General features: G+C 46.1%; 1 protein-coding gene across 1 annotated transcript in view; it reads left to right on the top strand.

Moving 5' to 3' along the window:
* The first annotated feature begins 4,046 nt into the window (after positions 1-4,046).
* PAK1 (p21 (RAC1) activated kinase 1) overlaps positions 4,047-9,471 on the top strand; it is an 82,821-nt gene continuing 77,396 nt past the window's right edge. The window contains exon 1 of the mRNA XM_083362131.1: positions 4,047-4,122. The gene's annotated coding sequence lies outside the window, so the exon portion shown is untranslated. The remainder of the gene's footprint in view (positions 4,123-9,471) is intronic.

Genomic DNA, 9,471 nt, shown 5'->3' with positions numbered 1-9,471 from the left:
GGGAAAAGATGACAAGAAGGGAAGGAGAGGAAGAGAAGAAAAAAGGGAGCAGGAGAGGAGAAGAGGAAAAGAAGGAAAAAAGGGAGGAGAGGAAGGAAGAAGAGGGAAGAAAAATGATCAGCCATAGAAGCAAGAGAAGCAATTTGCAAATCTCTGTCTGTTCAGTGAACGGACATTCGTTTAGAAGGTTGCAATTCAGAGCTATCAATTAACCAATTAAATGGACTGTACGTTAATGGTAATTAACAGGCTCTGATCGTTTTTTTTCAAATTTCTTTCTTAAAAAGCGGATAAGGCTTCTGCATAAACAGAATTCTCCGATAAGGAAAGTGGTTTTGCACCAGAAATTCGCCAGCAGCAAAGTTCAGGCAACCACCAGGGTTAGGAAACAATCGGCAGGTGATCCTCAGCTTACGACCACAACTGAGCTCAAAATTTCTGTTGCTGAGCGAGGCAGTGGCTAAGTGAGTTTTGACCCATCTTACGAGCTTCCTTGCGGCAGTTGTTAAGGGAGTCCCTGCAATTGTTAAGTCAGTAACACGGTTGTGAGGTGCATCTGGCTTCCTCCGTGGTCTTTGCTTGTCAGAAGGTGGGACCGTCACATATATGAACCGTTTGCCAAGCCTCTGAATTTGGATCATGTGACCATGGGGATGCTGCAAGGGTTGTAAGTGTGAGAAACGGCCATAAGTCACTTTTCTCAGCGCCCTTGTAAGTCTGAACAGTCACTAAATGACCTAGGAAGGAGAGAAGGAAGGAAGCATGGAGAGAGGGAGGGAGGGAGGGAGAAGCAGGGAAGGAAAGGAGGGAGGGGGGAGGGGGAAGAGGAGGGAAGGAGGGAAGGAGGGAGAGAGGGAGGGAGGGAGGAAGGAGGGAAGGGAGGGAGAGATGAGAAGAAAAGGAAGGAAGGGTGGAGAGGGAGGGAGGGAGGGAGGGAGGGAGAAGGGAGGGAGGGAGGGGAGGAGGAAGAGGAGGGAAGGAAGGAAGGATGAGAGGAAGGAGGGAGAGAGGGAGGGAGGGAGAAGGAGGGAAGGAAGAGGAGGGAGGGAGAAGGAGAGAAGGAAGGAAGGAGGGAGGGAGGAGGAGGAAGAGAAGGAAGGATGGAAGGAAGGATGGAGAGAGGGAGGAAGGTTGAAGGAGGGAAGGGAGGAAAGGAGGGAGGGAGGAGAGAAGAAAAGAAGGAAGGAAGGAAGGAAGGAAGGAAGGAAGGAAGGGAGAGAGGGAGAGAAGGAGGGAAGGAAGGGAGGGAGGGAGGGGGAGAAGAAAGAGGAGGGAAGGGAGGGAGGGAAGTAGGAAGGAAGGAAGGAAGGAAGGAAGGAAGGAAGGAAGGAAAGAAGGAAAGAAGGAAGGAAGGAAAGAAGGAAGGAAGGAAGGAAGGAAAGAAGGAAGGAAGGAAGGAAGGAAAGAAGGAAGGAAGGAAGGAAGGAATTTACAGGAACACGAATGCCTACTGACGCTTTAGGAAACATTTCCCAGCAATAAGGGTGATATTGCAACACAACCAATTATTCTGAGAATCGCTGGGATCTTCTTTATTGGAGATGCTGAAGCCCAACTAGGCATTAATCTTGTCTGCTGGAGACTGTTTAATTTGGATTCTTCTAGCAAAAGGGTCCCTGTGCTCATTAGCCTGATTATCTTGCTGTGATTCCCTTCTAGGAGTGAATGACTGACATGAGAATGTGAGATATATACATAGACACACACCTTTACGTACCATTCTTTCAATTGTCCATAACTAAAAGTCACAGATTTAATGCATAATATACACTCCAGGTGCGTAATCATCCAAATTTCACTTCTGGTTATTAATACACATACTGTAGTCTTATATTGGGGACTATTCACTTAACTGTGGGAAGAAAAATTCACTTAAAATCGTGGGAAGAAAAAAAATAACTTAATCCTAACCACACTCGTCTGAATTTTGCAGCTCTCGATCTTCTGTTGGAAAACCCACTTCCTTATTGGAGAATTCTGTTTACGCATTAGAATTACCCGCTTTGGGGGAAAAAAAATCTCAGCCTGTTAATTACCATTAACTTCTCGTAGTCCGTTTAATTAGTTAATTGATAGTTCTGAATTCCAACCTTCTAACTGAATTGTTCGTTCACTGAACATCTCCAGACAGAAGATTTGCAAATCGCTTCTCTTGACTCTATGCGGCTGGTAATATATCATTCTAAAAATTGTGGGTTTGTGATACGGTAGTGCTGCAATAGCTACGGAATTACGGGGAAAAGAAATGGGAATTTGAAACGGTTAAAGATGTATTACTGGGTCACGTCAAATCAGCCGTATATCTCTGAGTGGGTTGAGGTATAAATAGTCCTTGACTTAAGGCCACAATTTTCTGTGGTTAAGTGAGACATTTGCTAAGTGAGTTTTGCTCCATTTTACGACCTTTCTGGCCACAGTGGTGAAGTTAGCAACACGGCAGTTAAATGAATCTGGCTTCCATCATTGAATTTGCTTGTCACAAGGACACAGCAATGGTCATAAATATGAACCAGTTCCCAAGCATCCAAATTTTGATCACACGAGCATAGGGATGCTGCAAAGGCCATCACTTTGAAAAACAGCCATAAATCACTTTTCCCCCCAGTGCTGTTGTAACTTTGAATGGTCACTAAAAGAATTGTTGTAAGTCAAGGACTACTCTTCTCTCTTCTTCTTTCCTGTTCTGTTCTGTTCTGTTATTCTATTCTGTTCTGTTCTGTTCTATTATTTTCTGTTCTGTTTTGTTCTGCTTTATTCGCCTTTCCTTCTTCTCTTCTCCATCCTTCTTTTATTCTATTCCATTCCGTTCCATTCTATTCTATTCATTCCTTATTCTATTCTATCCTATTGCATTCCAGTCCATATTGTCTATTCTATTCTATTCTATTCTATTCTATTCTATTCTATTCTATTCTATTCTATTCTATTCCATATTCTATTCTATTCTATTCTATTCTATTCTATTCTATTCTATTCTATTCTATTCTATTCTATTCCATTCCATTCCATTCTATTCTATTCCATATTCCATATTCCATATTCTATTCTATTCTATTCTATTCTATTCTATTCTATTCTATTCTATTCTATTCTATTCTATTCTATTCTATTCTATTCTATTCTATTCTATTCTATTCCATATTCCATATTCTATTCTATTCTATTCCATATTCCATATTCTATTCTATTCTATTCTATTCTATTCTATTCTATTCTATTCTATTCTATTCTATTCTATTCTATTCTATTCTATTCTATTCCTATTCTATTCTATTCATTTTTTATTCTATTCCTATTCTATTTTTATTTCTACTCTATTCTATTCTTAATTCTATTCTATTCTATTCTATATTCTTATTTCTATTCTATTCTATTCTATTCTATTCTATTCATTCCTTATTCTATTCTATTCTATTCCTATTCTATTCTATTCTATTCTATTCTATTCTATTCTATTCTATTCTATTCTATTCTATTCTATTCTATTCTATTCTATTCTATTCATTCCTTATTCTATTCTGTTCTATTGCATTCCAGTCCACATTTTCTATTCTATTGTATTCTATTCTATTCCATCCCATCCCATCCCACCTTGCAACCAACCACAATCACGTCTTAAACTCCCCCCTCTTCCCCCCCCCCCCAGAGAGGCCTTCAGAGCTGCCGAGAGACCCTAACCCTCGCCCCTCCCCCTCCTGGCCCTCCTCCCGCCCCTCCCTCCGGAAGGCGGGGAGGACTCCCCCTCCCCTCCCCTCCCCTCCTCCCTCTGCCAAAGGCCTATGGCAAGCGGGGGGGGGGAAGGAGCGGCGGGGGGGGAAGCCCGTGCAGGACATGCCCGGCAGCCAATGGGAGAGGCGGGGCCGAGCGGCCGAGGAGGCGGGCCCTGGCGCGCTCGGCGGGCGGGCCAAGGGAAGAGGCAGCCGGCGCGCCACTCGCCGCTTCGCCGCCTGGCTGGACGGACGTGCCCAGCGGAGGCGGCGGCGGAGGAGGCGCGTCTGCTCGCCCGGCCGGCCGGGGCAAGAAGAAGACGACGAAGCGGCAGCAGCCGCCGGAGGAGGAGGAGGAGGAGGAAGGCTGGCCGCTTCGGGCACGGAGGAGGCTGGCAGCGCGGAGGTGGAGCCGGTGAGTCTGGCGGGCTGGGAAGCTCCGGGCAGCGAAGTTTCTCCCGGCTGGGAGGCACCGGGGCTTCTTCGCTCCTCCTTGCCCCGGGGAGGATGGCCATGCCCAGCCCGGTGGGGCTCGCCTCCGGCCGGGCAGCAGCAGCAGCGGCAATCCCGGGGGAGGTGGATGGATGGATGGATGGACGGACGGACGGACGGACGCATGGATGGATGGATGCATGGATGGACGGATGGATGGATGGGCTGGTTCCTTCTTTGGCCCCGCATCGCCGGGAACAATGCCCGGCCGGCCCTTCCCGGATGGCGCTGGGGCGTCCCTTCTTCCCAGCCGCGCGGCCCGGGCTCGTTCATTCATTCATTCGGCGCTCGGCTAACAAAAGGCTCGCCGCCTTGCCCAGCCCCAGGCGAGACGCGGGGCCGATCGGCTGGAGAGGGAAGCGCGCAGCCTCGCCTTGCCTCGCCTTGCTCTTGGGGAGCGGTCCCTTCAGGTCCAGCCCCGAGGACCCACCCCCGCTCCCCCTTGAGCCTTGCAACTGTACGACGACCCTGCAAGGCAGGCCGGACCGAGGGGAAACTCTCCAAAGGACCCCGGGCAGTTCTCTGCTGGGTCGGGCTGTGTGTGTGTGTGTGTGTGTGTGTCTGGTTGGGTGGTGGATTGGGCAGGAATCCCAGTCCAGAAATCCCTGAAGACTCCGTTCTCTTTTAAGCAGGGGGGTCTTCCAACTTGGCCCTTTTATGGCTTGCGGACTTCAACTCCCAGAATTCCTCAGCCAGCATGGGGGAACTTTGGCCCCTTCATGACTGGTGGACTTCAACTCCCAGAATTCCTCAGCCAGCATGGGGGAACTATGGCCCCTTCGTGACTCGTGGACTTCAACTCCCAGAATGCCTGAGCCAGCATGGGGGAACTATGGCCCCTTCGTGACTCGTGGACTTCAACTCCCAGAATGCCTGAGCCAGCATGGGGGAACTATGGCCCCTTCGTGACTTGCGGACTTCAACTCCCAGAATTCCTCAGCCAGCATGTTCTGGGAGTTGAAGTCCACAAGCCATAAAAGGGCCAAGTTTGAAGACCCCTGCTTTTAAGCCTTGTCACCAGGGGAATGAGAAGCCCAGGGGGGGGGGGCTGCACGGAGAAAACTAGGTTAGTTTTAACCAGGGCTTTTTTCCCCTCATAGAACGGAGTTCCGGCACCTTTTTTTGAATGGAACCTTGTAGGGTAGGGCAAGGTGGGTTGTATGACGTGTGTGAGTTCCGGCACCTTTTTCTTTTACAAAAAAAGCACTCGTTTTAACCATAGTTTTTTTTTTGCTGGCCTGGAGGATTTCACTCTCTCTCTCTCTCTCTCTCTCTCTCTCTCTCACACACACACACACACACACACACACACACACACACCAACTCAGCCTGTTTGGTTAGTTGGTGGTGCAAAAGATTGTGTAATTTCCCTCCCCCCCCACCTTGGAGAGAGCTGCCCTTCAAAGCTTACATTTTTCCATCCTTGGCTGCCTTGGGCCAGCGTTGGAGAGCCAAAAAATGAAATTTTTGGAGTGAGGTGGGCAGCGTATAAATTAAATTAAATAACTGGATGAAATAAAGCAATTAGATTAAAATAAAATCATGAAATTAAATGATTAAATTAAACTAAATAATCAGGCTAAATTAATAAATGGAAGTGCCGTGAGTTTCGGCTTTGGTTAAGCTTGTACCGTGGATAAGGCAAAAAAGTTATTCAGGTTTGCTCGAACGTATTTTAGCACATCTGGTCATCAGGCTGAATAAAAGCTTTGATCAATGTTGCTGGATGGTTAAAGCTTCCTGCACATGTGCATGGCCGGGATCGTACATCATACTAATCTGGTTTGATAAACCATAGTTTTGGGTTAACTACATGCAAGACAGTCCCCCACAAAACTCATTTCCAAGCCATAGTGCTGAATGTAATAGTAGCCCTCCACCCAAATAGTCTGTCTGACACTTTTGCCTGGTGGCTAAAATAGGTGTGTATTTCTCAAGCTAACCCAAATTTTGAAGAATTGCATTCCGTACAGGCAACTTTATGCTTTTTCTAGCACTTTGTGTTTTGCTTGGGAAATTTAAATTAAATTCCGAATATAGAATCCTGTAGTGTAGCTCTGGGACTGGTGATAGCGAAATAGTCCTATAACCATCATTCCAGTGCTTGCGGAATGATAGATGCAAATAAAAAAGAAAGAAAGAAAGAAAGAAAGAAAGAAAGAAAGAAAGAAAGAAAGAGAAATATAAAGAGAAAGAAAAAGAAAGAGAGAGAGAGAGAAAGAAAAAAGAAAGAGAAGGAAAGAGATAGAAGGGGAATAAAAGAAAGGGAAAGAAAAAGAAAGAGAAAAAAAGAGATAGAAAGGGAAAGAAAAGAAAAAGAGAAAGAAAAGAGAGAGAAAGAAAGAAGGAAAGAGAGAAGGGGAAAGAAAGAGAAAGAAAGAAAAAGAAAGAAAGAAAAATCTTCTGTAAAGAATCCCCCCCACCGAACCTCTCCGCAGAAGAGCAGAGATCAATGGAAATTACAGTGTTTCTCAACCTCAGCAAGTTTTTCAAGACTGTGGACTTCAGCTCTCAGAATTCCCTGTGGAATTCTGGGAATTGAAGTCCACACATCTTCAACTTGCTGAGGTTGAGAAACACTGGTCTACTTCATCAGGTTGGGGGGGGCAGAGGTCAAAGGTCGATAGAGGCTATATCCCACTTGGACTTTAAACCTCTTTTTTTTGTCGTTGTTGCAAACTCATCTTACTTTAAGCCCAGAAAAGAGGCATCTTTCCGTCTAAGCCTAATTATGCCAAATTTTACAGCATCTTCCCCCAATATTCTGATCCCATCAATGCAGCTAGTCCTTGACTTACAACCATTTGCTTAGTGATAGTTCGAAGTTGCCACAGCTTTGAAAAAAGTGACTTATGACCGTTTTTCACACTTATGCACAACATCCCCAGGGTTACGTGATCAGAGTTCAGATGGCTTGGTTAACTGGCTCATTTTTATGACGGTCGTAGTGTCCTGGGGAGTCATGCAATCACACGTTTGCGGCCTTCCGACAAGCAAAGTCAGTGGGGAAGCCAGATTCATTTAACAACCGTGTTACTAACTTAACAACTGCAGCAAGGACAGGTCATAAAATGGGGGCAAAACTCACTTAACAACTGTCTCGCTTAGCAACATAAATTTGGGGTTCCATTGTGGTCGTACGTAGAGAACTTACCTCTGTCGGTAGGTCTGAATTTATGACTATCATTGAGTCCAGAATTATGCTTGTTCAGTCATGCCTGTTGGAAATTTTGGGCTCAGTTGTGGTCGTAAGTTGAGGACTGCCTGTAACACATTAAGTGAATCTGGCTTCCCCATTGGCTTTGCTTCTCAGAAGGTTGCAAAAGGGGATCTCATGGTCCCAGGTAACTGCAATCTACATAACTATGAGTCAGTGGCCAACTATCTGAATTTTGATCATGTGACCATAGAGATGCACCATAGGTGGTGCAGAGAGTGGTGAGGACAGCAGAAAAGATTATTGGCAGTTCCCTTCTTCAATACAGGACAGGGCTTATAAGCGATGCTTGAGCAGGGTCCATAAGCTTGTCTGGGACACGGCACACCCTCTTCCCGACGTGTTTTGCCTGTTACCTTCTAGGAGGAAGCTAATTCATCTCTCCCTCCTTTTCTTTTTCTATCTCTCTTTCCATCACCTTTTCCATCTCCACCTCCATCTTATCTCCCTCTCCACCATTCCACCTGCACCATGTTATCTCATTCTCCATCTCCATCTACTAGTAATCAACTAGCTCGGTCGCTCAACAGCGAGACGCAGGTGAAGCGGGCACAGCAGCGCCTGCATTTCCTGCGTCGCGTGAAAAAAGCACATCTTCCTTTCCTGCCCTCACCACTTTCCACAAAGGGACGATCGAGAGCAAACTGTGATATGGCATTACAGTCCGGTTTGGAAGCATCCCTGCTTCGGACAGGAAGGCGGTGCAGAGAGTGGTGAGGACAGTAAGAACAGATCATTGGCAGTTCCCTCCTTCCCATCCAGGATATAGCATAGAAGCGATACTTGAGCAGGGTCCGCAGGATTGTCTGGGACAGGACACCTCCTCTTCACGACCGGTTTTCCTGGTTCCCTTCCTGGAGGAGGTGGCTTCGTGGTCCAGATTAAGCCACAGTTTTTGTTCCATACAGTATCAACCCTTGTGAACTCCCAAGCTTCCTCCTTCCGTTATGTAGTCAAGATGGTCCGTGATTAATATTTATATGTTACTTATAGGTAAGGGTTATGTATAGTATGTTTTAAATGTGTGTTATGTATGTGTACGCTTTGAGAACAAGCAAACTATATTTCATTTTGCATGTGTGCCGTTGTGCCCTCAATAAAATAATGTCAATAAAGGTTATCTGTCTTATTTTTGTAAAATGCTGAGTGGAAGGAAAGCTTTGTGGAGTCTTTATAGTTCTCCCCCGTTTTAAGTCATAGAAACAACGTGGGTGGCTTTACAGTCTCTTCCAGATGTGCGGACTTCAACTCCCAGAATTCTTGGCCGCCCTCCCTGCTGTGCCTGCGGGAAGGGGCTTGTGTGAATTGTTGTAAAGTGTGGTTTGCCGCCGCCTGTTTTTAGGTGTTTGTTCCCTTCAGTCTGGGTTCCTGGTAGTCTCCTATTCAAATGCCAACAAAGACGGGCTTTGGCTCTCATCCGATTGGAGAAATCCAGCTTCCCTTCCTTCAAATTTCTCTGCAAATCCAAGGACAATTTTTGCAAATTTTGCCTTCTGAGAAGTTTCCTTGTTTAAAACATGGTTTAGGATTCCTTGATGTGTTAGATTGATGTGAAGCAGTCTTCTAAATCAGGGGTGTCCAACCTTGGTGACTTTAAGACCTGTGGACTTCTACTCCCAGAATTCCCCTCCCTCCCTCCCTTCCATCCGTCCTTCCTTTCCTTCTGCCCAACCATCTCCATCCTTCTTTTCTTTCATTTCCCTGTATCCATCCATCTCCTTCCTTCCTTCCTTCCTTCTTTCTTTCCGTCCTTCCTTCCTTTTCCTTTCCTTTCCTTCTGCCCAACCATCGCCTTCCTTCTTTTCTTTCATTTCCCTGTACCCATCCATCTCTTTCCTTCTTTCCTTTCCTTTCCTTTCCTTTCCTTTCCTTTCCTTTCCTTTCCTTTCCTTTCCTTTCCTTTCCTCCCTCCCCTCCCCTCCCCTCTCCTTCCTTCCCTTCCCTTCCCTTCCCTTCCTTTCCTTTCCTTTCCTTTCCTTTCCTTTCCTTTCCTTCTCTCCTTTCTTTCAGTCATTCTTCCTTTCCTTTCCTTTCCTTTCCTTTCCTTTCCTTTCC

Source organism: Vipera ursinii (assembly GCF_947247035.1).
Source record: "Vipera ursinii genome assembly, chromosome: 4".
In the NCBI taxonomy this organism is placed as follows: Eukaryota; Metazoa; Chordata; class Lepidosauria; order Squamata; family Viperidae; genus Vipera; species Vipera ursinii.
This window is presented reverse-complemented; position numbering and strand designations above follow the sequence as displayed.